General features: G+C 44.8%; 1 protein-coding gene and 1 long non-coding RNA gene across 5 annotated transcripts in view; one reads left to right on the forward strand and one right to left on the reverse strand.

Moving 5' to 3' along the window:
• Positions 1–13,498, forward strand: part of kank1a (KN motif and ankyrin repeat domains 1a) — a 40,330-nt gene that overhangs the window by 4,579 nt on the left and 22,253 nt on the right. Inside the window, exon 2 of one of the 4 annotated variants that reach the window (XM_078953376.1) lies at positions 5,368–5,503. The exons of 2 other annotated variants lie outside the window; for them this stretch is intronic. The gene's annotated coding sequence lies outside the window, so the exon portion shown is untranslated. Of the gene's footprint in view, positions 1–1,278; positions 1,427–5,367; positions 5,504–13,498 lie in introns of those variants that run through there. One more of the 4 variants, XM_011473095.4, reaches the window with a different exon arrangement.
• Positions 5,529–6,900, reverse strand: LOC144994635 (uncharacterized). Its single transcript, XR_013658229.1, has 2 exons — positions 6,569–6,900; positions 5,529–5,800 (listed from the first exon to the last, which is right to left on the reverse strand). It is a non-coding gene; the product is annotated as an uncharacterized LOC144994635 (long non-coding RNA).

Below are 13,498 nucleotides of genomic sequence, written 5' to 3' on the forward strand. Positions count from 1 at the left end.
GAACCACTTCTGATTGGTCAGACTGATGACGTGTGATTAAGCCTTCAAGAATGATTGGTGGAGACAGTTAAAGGGGCGGGACTTTTCAGAAAACAGAGCTGTAGCTGCGGCTAAATCATGGTACCGTCATTCTTATCAAAGTGTCTTTAATAGAATCAAATAAACACAAAGAAAAAAGTATTTAATATATTTTTCATATTCCTAACTACTCAGTGTTTTATCAGCGTCTGTTTGGATGAACACAGAGCTGATATCCTGGAGATGGAAATGTTTTTAGATCAGTGAATGGGTCATTTCTCCCGGCACACCGATTGAGAAACATTGAACTAGAGCAATTTGAAGGTCCAGCTGTTCATTTTCAATGGAGTTGAAAAAATACAGTTTTGGTTGGATAATTTAGGAAGTTGAGTAATGAAGTTGAAACGTTCGAGCACAAATCTCTGAAAAGAGTAGAACATTTTTGATGAGTCAGATCGGTGAAAAACATCTGGAAAGTGACACGAGAATCTCGATGGTATGAATGCTTGACATGATTAAGAACTGATGAATATGGAAGCATTTGTGTAGCACAATTAAGAATAAAATCACTACCAAAATGCTTTTTCATTTTCAAAATAAAGCTGCATTTGTTGACTCATAATTAAAATGGAAAAGTATTCCTTCAAACTGCTTTTTCCTTTTCTTCTTCCACTCCGTTCATTCGGTCAATTAATTAAAACGATGAAGGAAATGGGATTTGACATCTCATTTTCAAAAAGTTCCATAGAATTTAGCCTCACGTACAAAAGGGGTTTATACAAATGTATACCTCATGTGTCTGAAGTTGTATAACCCTCTACTGTGACACTAACATCTGTCCAACGCTATAGACGCTTTCAGCTCTGATCTGTTTACTCAGCTGTTCAACAAAAAGGACATGATTTGCAAACATACTTTTTTTTTCCCTTCAAGGATGATGAAAGTCTTCAGTCGTTTTTAGAAAACTCAAAACAAAAATCTTTTAACTTCTGAAAGTTAATCATTCTCATGTAGAGTTTTTGTGTTTTTTTTTATGCGCTCATTTCAGCAAACACTTCCTGTTTCCTGTTCAAATGACCCGATGCTCTGAAAATGTTTGTCCAGCGTTTTGCAGCGTTTTTGAACGTTTTGCTGCAGAGAATCTCCTGCCCGTTTTGTCTTTTCAGAGACGTGCACGGCGGAGAGGAGCTGAGCGCCGCCGGTCACCGCGCTGCTCATGTTACAGCCTCCCTCTCTGCCATTGTCGGGTTACTGTGTGTGCGCGCGCCGTGTTGTGATTGGGCGCAGCTCTGGCGTGTCACACGGCGCTGAGTGACTCCATAATAATCCCTCATTTCGCCGTGGGACGCTGTTTGAAGTTCTCGCTGTCTGGGCTTCAGCTGGGCCCAACGTGCCTTTGAGGGGGGAGGTGAGTGCAACACCTTCTCAGCTTCAGGCTTTTATGTTGGTGTTTGTTCAAGGTGCACTTTAGGCCGCAGGTGCAGAGAAATACGCCGGGTGCGTCTTTAGTCACGGGCTAGAATCCCAGAAGCATTTCTGATGCAGAATATTGGAAAGAGTTGAAGTCTAAACGTTGGTTTAGCACAGAAATGCAGAATAATAGTCAGTAAAGGGTCATGCTGGTTGAAAACCTGTTGGTTGTGGCGCCATCCTATGGTTTTTGAATCCGATTGTGTTCATGTAGTCCTTCCTTGTTGATCTGGATCATTCTGTGGTTCTTTGAAAGTTCAGGTTGGTGCTGTGGCTTCCTTCTGCTCCGAGGTCTTCCTCACAGGGAGTCGGACCTTTTCTATGGCTGTCTGCTCAAACTCTGAAGCAATGAAACCTTTTGGACCTTCATTTGTGAAAGAAGCTTGAAAAAGGCAGGACTCCTCTTTAGTTACGGTTTTGAAAGGTTCAGAATTGGAGCATCAGACGTGATCAGGAGGGTTTAGTGCTCCAAACGTAATCTTTAAATCTTTAAACCCAGTTTTATTCCAGACACTTTCAGCTTTTTCTTTAAAGTCCCACTCTGCTCGTCCTCTGATCTGTTTCCAAAGCGTTCCCAGGGGTCTCTTCATTATGTTTCTCCAACAAACGACGCAGTTTTCTAGGACATAGTTTCTGCAGAGCAGCAGGAGTTCAGTAGAAAGTCATCCGAGTTGTGGGCGGGCCTGTTGGCGTGGAGCAACCCCTCCTCATCCCTGTGCTAGCTTACAGCCCCTCACACCCCCAACCTAGCATTAGCGGTGCAACAAAAAAGCAGCAATGTCAGATCCATCCAGCCGTACAAAGACGTTCATTGATCTATTTGTCTGCAGGTGGACGCATCGGAATCCTGATTCACGATTTGAATACAGAAATACTCAGAAATGTCATTTTGATTGGACTTTTCTTTTGTCCTCCGTCAGCAGAACAAGAACTTGTTAAAAACACCATTTCCATCATGTGGTTCTGCTGTTACTAAACAGCTACGATGCCCATGAGCGCATCAGCGCGCCTACAACAAAAAAGGTTCTGTTTTTTTGGTTTTGACCCACCTGTCGGTGTGGTTCTGTTCTAATAGATCCTGGCGTCATGTCCACATTCTGCATCTGAAGGGAAATCCCAGCCAACCTTTTAAAGTCGACCCACATCGGATCACCGTGGCGCTAAAATCCGGACTGGATTCAGGTGTTTGGACCCGAGAAGCTAAAAGTTAAATTTTGCTGATATGTTTTTCCCTTTATCTGGAGCTTGAACTGCTTCACACAAAGTTTGTTTTAGAACCAAACGTTCTCTTGTTTTCAGATTGATTAGGATTTTAGTAAATGTTAGAAATTGAAAGCTTCAATGCTCACATTTTTTAATTACATTTTTCTTGAATATTTCTAAGTGTATTAAAGTTTTTCCTCTGCTGCTTTAGCTCAACTGTTGGCTGCCACAAAGGTTTTCAAGCTGATGGCAGTAATTAGCTGAATGCTTGTGGAGTTTCCACAGATCACAGCTGAAATAACCGCAGACTGGCTCTGTAATCGTTCCAGATTAACATCAGTTCTGCTGCAGCAGGTCACATCCACAGATCACCATCTTATCGCGCTGAGAGCCTCTGGTGGTTTCCCTCTCGTTGACGGGGGGGGGCCAGAGCGCGGTCCCCTCTTTCAGGGACCCCTGCTGACGTGACTCATGGGGGGTTGTTGGGCTCAGGTGAGCGCAGGCGGCCTCTGAAGAGGTCTGCAGGTTGGAAGCCGCTTTGATGAAGGCGGCCTGCGGCTGCAGGAGGGGGCGTTCCTCAGGAACTGTACAGAGCAGCAGGAAACGATTTGCTCCTGTGGAGTTTGGTTTACAGACGGACTCCCCAACCACGCCACGGATCTTATGTGCTCTGGCAGCAGAACCAGGAGGCTTTACATTGATTTCTCTGAGTAAGTTTGAAGGTCTTCTGTGAACGGCTGACGATCTGCCATCCTCTCAGGTTTCAGTTTCACAAACAGAGGGAAGCGTCACCATGGTAACGCTGTCCACAGGTCCCTGACCCATCCCACGCTCCAGGCAGCGGCTGAAACCTTCACAGGCGTTGATCACAGAGGGTTAAATGATGAGTTCGCTCAGGTTTAGGAAAGTCTTGTTCTGTGTGAGCTCTGGTTGGTCTTCTTTGGAACTCTTGTTCTGCATTCCAGTGTTTGGTTTACAGATGGACTCCCTGACCACACCACGGAAAGAAAATGATTCTGATGTTTAATCGCCTACAATGAACGTTTGTGATAATTAAACCGAAGCGCAGCAGGAAGCGGGTTTTGACATCAGGAATGTTTTCCAAGAAGAAAGGCCTTTTGAGGGGATAATTTTCTTGACCTCTCTCATTTCCTCTGCGGTTGCCAGAGGTGAAATGCGGGTCACTGCTGGAACGACCCGGAGAGCGGGGAGGACACGGTCCAGGACCTTCAGACTGGTTTCAGTGGGATGAATGTCGGCATGAAACGCCGACGCAGTTTTCATAGGTTTCTATCCACTTAGGCCAGTGTTTTTCGAACGGTGTGCCGTGGGAAACGACCCATTTTTACTGATCTAAAAACATTTCCCATCTCCAGGATTTCAGCTCTGTGTTCATCCAAACAGGCCCTGATAAAACACTGAGTAGTTAGGAATATGAAAGATCAGAAAATACTTTTTTATTTGTGTTTTTTGATTCTATTAAAGACATTTTGATAAGAATGACGGTACCGCGATTTAGCTGCAGCTTCAGCTGTTTTTGGAAAGTCCCGCCCCTTTAACTGCCTTCACCAACGATTCTTGGAGGCCTAATCACACGTCATCAGTCTGACCAATCAGAAGTGGTTAAAGTCTTCACTTCCTTGTTCTGATTCTGCTCATAAAGTCTCTCAGTTCCAACAAAAACACCAGCTAAAGCTCGTCTTTAGCGGTGGAGCTTTCCACAGAATCCGGTGTCAGACCGTGGAACAAGTGAACAAAACCATGAAGCTCAGAGAAGAGAGTCTGTCTGACATCACTACATCTCCCAGGATGCATTGTGATAAAGTGACAGCATCTCTGCGCTACAATGAGTCTTCCCTGTTAAACGTCATAAAACCACAACGAACACACATCAACCAGTTTATAAATCTTCTTGATGAAATCAGAGGTCAGAGGTCAACAGTTTAGTTCTCCTTCCAGGTTTGAGTTTCTTAACAGCCAAACATCCCAGAGTTTGGTCCAAGTCGTCTTTCTAACTTAAATACTTTTCTATAACGTCTGGATTATTTTAGATGTTAAACTTAAGAAAAATTAATAACAACATTTAAGAAAACAGGATGAAGGTGAAACAGACACAATTAAACTAAATTGAAACAAGTTAATCATCAAATAAACATTTTTGTTAAAGTTTTTAAAGACTTTATTTTTGATTAAGACAACAGAAAAACTAAAAACTTCAACATGTTCACTTTTTGTGTAACTACAGAAAACAAATGTTAGTTTTTTTTTTGCTTTTTTATCAAACATATTGTGGTCATATAGTTGTTTAAAAATTACAGTTGCCTTTGCACCAACATTGAAAAAATATAAAAAAAATAATTAATATTTAGAATATATTTGTTTTTTTGTGAGGTTACATAAAATTGCATGTTAATAAACTGGAGGGGAAAAACAACTGCTAGGGTAAAATGTCAAATAATTTAGATAAAAATTATTACTGAAAACTATTTTAACTTTTATTACATCTTTTAGAACAAACATTGCAGAGGGACTGTACATCAATACGGACTATGAGTTTCTCCTCTTTTAATTTTTGGATGCTGGTGAGCCGCTGGGTTTTTGTCAAGAAGAAAGTGTGCCTCCTTTAAAACACTGCCTTAGGCTATGGAAGCATGACTTGGATGTTTCTACTGCCAGGGCTGCAGCGCTGGACACTGCTTGGTTCTGGTCTGATCCAGGTTTCCTGTAATGGCCTTCCTGGTTCTGGAGGTGTGAAAGCTGACTGCAACGCTGGTGTGGACGCAGGTCTCTGCTGTCCTGCAGATGAACTCTGGTACGGTTTGTCGTCGTCGTCGTCGGAGGAGGAGGGTTCACTGTGATTATCATTAACTAGTTCCAGTAAATGAGTTTGTGTTTATAAAGACAAGTGGAGTTCAGAGTTTCTGAGAAGGCAGTTCAGTCTGATGCTTGAGTTTTTCTGTCGTTGCATCAGTTCAGCCTTTTTCCAGGCCATCGTTACGGTCTGCTTACATTTACTTTAGTCATCACAAAGGTGAATGTTTAAGCTGCCTTGATGGTGTAATCTCATTGCTGTTGCGTGGAGGTTCCCAGCATGCAAAGCGGGACGTTCCTGCAACGATTCCAGTTCAAAACACAAGGATGGTTTTCTTTAGTGTTGTAGAGAAGAGCTGTGATTCATGACCTCCTTAAACCTTCCTTTTTATTTATAACAATAATTAGAGAGGCATCTAGAATATAGAGCTTCATATGAGATGTACGGTAAACTAAGTGTCCGTCAAAACATTTTTTTCTGATTTCAAGGAAAAACTTTTTTTTACAAAACGTGATTTTAACTTGGGGTATAAGGGCCACCATAAAAAATTAAGAAAATTAAGTCATAAAATAATAGAAAAGAGTTGTAAGAGAAAATAAGGAAAACAAGAATTATGTAAATTTAGGAGGAAAAAGTCAAATTCATGAGAATAAAGTCATAATTTTACATGAAGCTTGTAGAATAGTAAGAGTCAATATTTAACAATAATGGTTTTAATCTAATGCATTATTGAGAATTTATGAGATTAAAGTCTTACATTTATGCAGCAATAGTATTTTCAGTGAGGAAATATAAACAGAAAAAGCACTAAAGAGGTGTTTGAGTGAGACGTGGAGCACATCGTCCTTCATCAGCACTGGTTTATAAATAAGTCTTTCTGTGAGTCAACATGGTTTTATTGTAAGCATGAGGACATTGAAAGGAAACTGGACCTCTTCAGAGGGAGGTTCTGAAGACCCGCTTGCACTACAGCTACTTTTTCAGAATTTTCCTCTCCAAATATCTAGTTTTAATTGCAGTTTGGACTGATTTTCATTCTTGAGTTGAATAAATCTGTTTCCTCACTGATTCTTATGGTCCAGCAGATGGACAGTAGTCATGGTTTTGGCTCCACTCCGACCAGCCTGAAGGCGCCATGGCCAGGTGGAGCTGCTCGTCCGTCCAGCGGCGCCGTGTTCATGGCTGTTGACTTGATGACTGAATCAGCTTTTTAGACCCACAGAATGTTGAAACTGAAGAGAAAAAGTTTTTCTGTTAGAACTTTTTGGTTTCGTTTCCAATAAGTCAGAAACGCTGAACACAGAGAGACGATCATAAGGGAAAAAAACACAACATGATGTGTTTCTGTCACCACAATACTATCACCTGCCGATCCCCAAAATCTGAAGTGGAATAAAACAGCCTCAACATCCACTGAGTTTTTCACTTTATTCCAAACTGAATGGGAGGAGTTTAATGGGTTCCTGTCATAATGATCACGTTGTGATGGTAGTTTTACTCCATCGGCACACAAAGCCTTTTTGTTTTCAGTTGATTTAGCGGCCCTTCTTTCCTGCCCGATAAGCATATTCACTGACATCTGCCTCCATTGGAGATGAAACGATGCGCTCCAGTCAATATTTGTTCATGGACGGGCCGTCCTGCTTGGCACAGGACAAACACAGCGGGCTGTGCACGGAGCGGGCCGAGCGGGCCGAGCTCGGGGCGCTGTGCACGGAGCGGGCCGAGCTCCGGGCGCTGTGCACGGAGCGGGCCGAGCTCCGGGCGCTGTGCACGGAGCGGGCCGAGCTCCGGGCGCTGGGCACGGAGCGGGCCGAGCTCCGGGCGCTGGGCACGGAGCGGGCCGAGCTCCGGGCGCTGTGCACGGAGCGGGCCGAGCTCCGGGCGCTGTGCACGGAGCGGGCCGAGCTCGGGGCGCTGTGCACGGAGCGGGCCGAGCTCCGGGCGCTGTGCACGGAACTCAGAATTTGAGTTTAAACCGTTTTCAGAAAACTAGAAAAACCCAGAATAATCCGCTCTGCTGTCCGTTCTGGATCTCCATTTGGGACCTAGTTTGAAACATGACTTCCAATGGACGGCGTTCCAGCTGTGTGAATCCCCCCCCCCCCAAGTTTGCCATTAAAAATACCAGGGACACTGTGGGAGTTTTGGTGGGAAATGGAGATGCTCCTGGAAAACAAGGCAGCCATAATGCTGCAGTGTTTCCACTGGAATGTTGCCGCTATTGTTAACTGGGATGACTCCCAGAAGCAAGGACCCCCCCCCCCCCCCCCCCCAGCCTGTCATCACAGCGTGTTGTTATATCTGTGAAGGCATGCCACTGTTTCCACAGCCTGTGACCCCCTGACTGCAGGCCCAGATAACCAGGAGCACAGAAGTTACTCCTTACTCCCAGTTATGTTCTGCTTTCAACCAGCAAAAGCACGGAATTCCAGGAATTGAACCCCACTGCATGCTGGGAATTGTGTAGGCATGGGTGAGTTCAATTATCTTGTCCGATTCCCTCATATTGAACAGTTTTTTTAATTAAGGCTGGTTTGGCTCCCCATGTGCTTCAGAGTGAATCTCAGTGCTTTTCATAGCTGTTTAGATTTTTTTGAAATTTTTCAACTGGAAGGGGTGTGGCCTTCCAACAAGCCAACTCCTGATTGGTGAGAGTGGTTGCCATAGAAACGTTGTCGGACTCTGCTCCACCATGGCGGCGGTGTTCATTGGGACACACTTCCACTTTAGATTTCTGCATCTTGTCCTAATTCCGGCCTTTTAAAACATACGTGACCCGAGTGTTTTGGTTTGTTGGCACTTTTTAAATGTTTATTCTTCATCAGAGTGAATCTTCAGCTGATCTGGAACAGCCTCTGTTTGTTTTCAGAGAATCATCAGGAAATACTTTAACAAGAACTGAGGTTCTGAGTCTGGAAACAACTGGAGGGCTTTAAGTCCCTACAAGGGAAAGGGGTTTCCTTTGGGGGGGTTGTGCTCCTCTTTTCTCCTGGCTTCACCTTTTATCTCCTCCTCTCAGGGGAACGAATCCTTCAGCTAATGGGATTAATCCTCCCTAAACCCCCCGACCTCCTCGCTCGTCTCCTTTCTTTCTCGACTTCATTCTTGAGTTTCTGCAAAAACACGAGCGATTGGTTTCAATGAAAACGGCTTGAGGAGGGCAAACAGAATTCATGAGAGCTAAATGGAGGATTTGGCGTCTTTTGTTGGTTTCTGCTTCCCTCGTCTTCGTTCTGGTGGGTCGCTGCCTTATCATCTCGCCCAGAGAGGACGCTCCTCAGATCAGGCCTGATGGCGAGCGTCGCCTGGTAATCAGTGCTGACGCAGTAAAACCATCACTTTTGATTGATAATAACGATCTCAGTCATTATTGTTTGACTGGATTCTGTATTAATATCTACAGGTCTATAGAACTTCTGACTCAACAAAGAAGTTGATTAACAAACTGATGGACCCCCCCCGTCAGACAACAGCGTAGGTTTATTTGAAATGGTTCTTCTCCATCCGTTAATGTAATTGTACTCAAGTAACTTCCTTTTTCTTTTGAAATAGAAATATCTTTATTGTCATTGTACATGTACAACAAAATTACAGTGCAATTTTTCCGTGGAATAATAAAAAAGTCAAATTAAAATAAAAAATGAAAACTGCGAAATAAGACAATATAAGATAAATAAAATATAAAAAGGAAGTCGCTCTCTATAATTCGTCCTGTTTCTGTTCAGTTTTGTCGTCGTTCCCCCCTTGGCTTCTTGTGCGTTTCTGGTCTTTTGCACATGGCTAGCGTCCCGTGAAGGCAATGTTTACAAGTGTTTACCGCCAACATGGCGGCATGTCTGGATCCAGGTTGGCTGCAGTCCTGGGCGTCCGTCGCATTAGCATCTCACTAGACGGCTGTGCGGTGAGCCGCAGCTTCTGTGGCGTCTGACCAGCAAACACCGGCGTTCTCAGCGCCTCTTCTCTGCCGTGGCAGAGAAAAGGCATCCCTTTGCTTTTGTCTGAGGCGAGGAACATGGCGGATGCCTCCATCCCTGACCTCCAGTAAAAACAGAACCATTGGATAAAGTTTTTGTTGTGACATTTAGTTAGCCAACCTTTGGGTTTCATTCATGTTGGGGCTTATTGATGAGATTCTATCAGAGCAAAGGCCCGGCTGCTGTCAGACACAGAACCTGGATTTGGTCTGAAGGCTGTTCCTGCAGCTGAGGACACCCCCCACCCCCCAGGCCTTTGTTCCCAGGACCTGGAGCAGAGCTGCAGATGGGAAGTGCCTCTTCAACAAGCAGCGACTGATTTGTGGGGGCAGGCCTCATTAAAGCTGCAGGTTTGTGGTGAAAGACGGCGTTGTCCCAGACGCAGGTTTGAGGTGGTTGTTTGGGTTCGATGGTTCTCCACAGGCAGAAGAACCAGGAGGGAAGACGTTCGGACCTGCAGCTGTGCTGGTTCTTGTTTTATCTGACCTGATGCCACTTTTGTCTCTTTCAAGTTCTTTCACTTTAGTGTTTGGAGGACAAACACGGACTTATTTAATCCAAAGATTTGGAAATGACTTTGATTGAAGAGGTTTGTGAGTGGAGCTTACAGTTTGTTGAAAACCCTTCAGGAACTTCTGCCTCTGCGACCTTAAAGGAGCCCCCCCAATGTCCAGGTCTTCCCCTGGCCGAGGTCCAGCGCCCCACAGCTCATGAACCCTGAAACTGAAGTGATTGCAGAGTCCCTGAAAACATTCCTGAGGTTTTCTGCTCTACCAGCTGGAGGTCGTGGTGACCGCCGTCGGACGCCATTCCCCTCAGACTCACTTCAGCATCGCCGGGCCGTTTCCTGTCCTCCACGTTGCCATCCCTTTAATTAGCCGGGCCCTCTTTGTGTGTTCGCTGTCAGACCGGAGGGCGGTGGGGGCTCCCATCGGTCCGCCGTCTAAAGGTCGCCGAGCGGACTCGGTGGGCACAAAAGCAAACATGGAAGCACTTAAGACGGGGAATGTGTCCCACAATGCCTCTTTGAGGGGGGCTGACAGCTTGGTTTGGGGGTGACGGCGACTTCCTGGGGAGGGAAACGAGAAACGCATCATCAGGACTGAAGCTTCCAGGCTGCTGCCATTTGTGTTTACGGGTCTGGATAATAAAAGTCAAACATTTATTCAAAAGTAGGACTTACGCAACAAGTAACAAGGCTGAGGAGACTATCTCCATTAATGGTTCATGGCCGTCTGGGGGGGGGGGTCTGAAGGCTCCATCCTGTCTGTGGTCAAGAGTGTGCCGAGGGGGGGGGGTGTACCTGAGAGCAGTGAAACACCAAGGAGGAAGTAGATTAAATAAGATTAAAAATAGCTTTATAACCCTGTTTTCCCTCTCAAACGTCTGACTGACTGTTTTTCAGCACATCTAACCCTTGTGCTATCTTAGATGACCCCCCCCCCCTTCCATTGACGTGTTCTCCCTACCATGACAAAGGTGGATAAAGGTGGAAAGATTTCATGTAATCCATGGACACCAGTGAAGATCACAAATCATTGAAGAAGAAAGGTTCAGAGCACTGTCTAGTGGGTCTAGATGACCCAACTCCCAAAGTGCCTAAGATAGCACAAGGGTTAATTGTTGAGGACCCCTCAGCTTTGGTCTGGTCATACCTCCCTTCTCCTCCAGGGGGCGGTACAGGCAGGCAGATTTGTTGCGTCTGGCGTCTGGGAGGAGCTGTGGCTGCTCCAGGCGGGAAGGCCTCTGTAAAATCTGCAGTGGGCGACTTTGTCGGAGTTTCACTCAGGAATTTCTCAGAGATTTGTTTGTTTTGTTGAAGGAAACAGAAGTTCCTGTTTAGCACGTCGCTGCAACGTTCTTCAGACGATGAGGAGGAAACCGACCTTCAAAATAAGAGTCGATTGCTTATTATGGGCTGGAAAGAGTTCCACCGTCAGATATAGATGTGAAATAATGCATTTGTATCTTTCTGAAGGTCTCCTTCATTTTAGTATAGCATGATGAAGAAATATAGAAAAGGGAAGGAAAGTGTTTTATTTTTACGGCCAGTTTTTTTGTTTATTTTTGCAGTTGACCTTCTGATTAGTATGACTTACTGTTGCATGTTTACTGCCGCTTTGTAAATTAGGCCTTAGGCTGAATCATTGTTGGTTTTTCTACCCCCCCCCCCCCCCCCCCCTCCTGCATGAGTGGCTGTCTAGATTTAGGACATTTCTCCTTAAACTTCAGTTACGTATGGAGTGATATTTATGCCACCATGTTGCACACAAAACATTCTAAGTTGCAAATAAAAATATTAAATATTTCCATTTATATATTTTTTTCTTTGCATTAAATTTTTTTGGCCTAAAATCTTTTTTATTATAACTTTTTTTGGCTTTAATTTTTGGTTTTGTTTTGCTTGCAAAAAATATTTTTGCGTTTACATTACAAATGTTTTCATCTGTGTCTCATCTTGGTTTTTTCCTATCTTTGATTTTGTGTTCATAAGTTTCAGTTTAGCGTGACGTAGCTGCCATTGTAGGTACCGTAACCATTCGACCTGCAATAACCGTTCAGGGTCCTTTCCACTGAGGATAACGTCACACTACGGTGGCCCCACTTGGACAAACTACATAGCGTCCGCATCTGCTCGGGCTCTACATATTTTCATTTCACGTTTTCTTTTGTAACCTAAAGTTCTTTTCCCTCATAAGTTGTGTCTGTGTGTTTATAGAGATTTATCCACAACCCACTCAGTAAAGATCTGTGGCTGTTAGAATGAACCTGCTGCTCCACAGAGAACCGTGTCTCTGAGCAGCTGGAGTCTCGTAGCTTCGTGTTTGCAGGCGGGGACGCTGCTTTGTTACAGTGTGCGGTCCAGAGGAGGGTTCTGACTGCAGTCCGTTCAGCTGCAATGCACTTAATAATTACAATTGCAAGGGGCGGCCGTGGTGCAGCGGTAGGGCGGTCGACCCATGATCGTAAGATTGCAGGTTCGATTCCCGCCTTGCACGCCCATGAGTCGAAGTGTCCTTGGGCAAGACACTGACCCCCACCTTGCCTCTGGTGGTAGGTAGGCGCCTGTGTTTGGCAGCGGAGCGGCCACCAGTGTGTGACTGGGTGAATGGGTCTGTGACTGTAAAGCACTTTGTCCTTGTAGGAAGAAAGGCGCTCTATAAGTATACGCCATTTACCATTTACAATAATAAAAGCACGTTTAGAAGATCATCTCGCTCCATGTCAGAGCTCTGCTTGTTTACAACGAACCGCCTAATATCTTCTTCTATGGTCATTTACAGACCAATCACTGTCTGACACGTCATCAGACCAACGGACAGACAATCACATCATGTGACATCAGCAGTAGTCCCAGGACCCCAAAAGACCCCGAACAGTTGTTGCAGGCCGAATGGTTGTGGTACCGACACCATCAAACAGCTGGTAATTGGTCCAGATTCTAACCAATCAAATCGCTGTAATTATCTAAATAATAATATAATAAAGGATTAGATTTCTCTGCGCTTTTCAAGACACCCAAAGCGCTTACATTGTGTCCATTATTCATTCACTCCTCATTCATACTTGGTGATGGTAGCTACGGTTGTAGCCACAGCTGCCCTGGGGCAGACTGACAGAGGCGTGGCTGCCAGTTTGCGCCTACGGCCCCTCTGACCATCACCGGGAGCATTCACACACATTCACACACCAGTGGAGCCACACTGGAGGCAAGGAGGGTGAAGTGTCTTGCCCAAGGACACAACGACATTTGGCTGGGGGGAGTGGGGATCGAACCGCCGACCCTTCGATCTTTGGAAGACCTGCTCAACCGCCTGAGCCACTGCCGCCCCTTATCTAACAGAAGCAGGATCTTTGTACCCTCAAGTTTCTCTTTGGCTGAAGAAAATTTAATTTTTAATCATTTAACAATAATTCATACTTTTTTTATATATTTTTTTAGCATTGATTAATATTTATTTAGTCAGATTTGTGAATTTAAGGCAGAGGATCTCCTGAAACTGTGAAATAAACTGTA

Source organism: Oryzias latipes, chromosome 9, assembly GCF_053564925.1.
Source record: "Oryzias latipes strain Hd-rR chromosome 9, Olatipes_Hd-rR_3.1".
Lineage (NCBI taxonomy): Eukaryota > Metazoa > Chordata > Actinopteri > Beloniformes > Adrianichthyidae > Oryzias > Oryzias latipes.